Source organism: Triticum aestivum, unplaced genomic scaffold, assembly GCF_018294505.1.
Source record: "Triticum aestivum cultivar Chinese Spring unplaced genomic scaffold, IWGSC CS RefSeq v2.1 scaffold127322, whole genome shotgun sequence".
In the NCBI taxonomy this organism is placed as follows: domain Eukaryota; kingdom Viridiplantae; phylum Streptophyta; class Magnoliopsida; order Poales; family Poaceae; genus Triticum; species Triticum aestivum.
Window position 1 is genome coordinate 1 of NW_025296428.1, and position 983 is coordinate 983.

Sequence of the window (983 nt, forward strand, 5' to 3'; positions counted from 1 at the left end):
TGACCTCCTGGGAAGTCCTCCTGTTGCATTCCTTTTTTAATTATTTTTTGTGCCTTGTGACAAACATATCGCACGTGCGCAATATATATTAATCCCGTTATATTATGTTTGACGTTTGCGATATGTTTAAGCTCGATGCTCACTGCTCGCGTGTCTTGGGGCGGCTTTGTGGCGCGAAGAGCGCGTTCTGAAAGGGGTGGAAAAAACTCGTGTTGCTGCGGTATGGAGGGAGGGGTGGAAACCGTGGAAAACTCGTCTCCGTGATTGAGCGGGAGAGTAAGTAGTATAGGACATTATCCATTGTTAGGGAACGGTTGTAATGGTAGTGAGAATGTAGAATCGTCTTTGGAGCGGACCTGGGAGTGGAAAGCATAAGGGACGAAGACGGGGAAACATGTCGGATGCGATCATACCAGCACTAAAGCACCGGATACCATCAAAACTCCGAAGTTAAGCGTGCTTGGGCGAGAGTAGTACTAGGATGGGTGACCTCCTGGGAAGTCCTCGTGTTGCATTCCTTTTTTAATTATTTTTTGCGCCTTGTGACAAACATATCGCACGTGCGCGATATATATTAATCCCGTTATATTATGTTTGACGTTTGCGATATGTTTAAGCTCGATGCTCATTGCTCGCGCGTCTTGGGGCGGCTTTGTGGCGCGAAGAGCGCGTTCTGAAAGTGGTGGAAAAAACTCGTGTTGCTGCGGTATGGAGGGAGGGGTGGAAACCGTGGAAAACTCGTCTCCGTGATTGAGCGGGAGAGTAAGTAGTATAGGACATTATCCATTGTTAGGGAACGGTTGTAATGGTAGTGAGAATGTAGAATCGTCTTTGGAGCGGACCTGGGAGTGGCAAGCATAAGGGACGAAGACGGGGAAACATGTCGGATGCGATCATACCAGCACTAAAGCACCGGATCCCATCAGAACTCCGAAGTTAAGCGTGCTTGGGCGAGAGTAGTACTAGGATGGGTGACCTCCTGG

At 48.5% G+C, this 983-nt stretch overlaps 1 non-coding gene and 1 pseudogene across 1 annotated transcript; both read left to right on the forward strand.

Moving 5' to 3' along the window:
• The first annotated feature begins 399 nt into the window (after positions 1-399).
• On the forward strand, positions 400-518 carry LOC123179074 (5S ribosomal RNA). Its single transcript, XR_006490086.1, has one exon. It is a non-coding gene; the product is annotated as a 5S ribosomal RNA (ribosomal RNA).
• Positions 519-885: 367 nt separating this feature from the next.
• LOC123179076 (uncharacterized) lies at positions 886-983 on the forward strand (annotated as a pseudogene).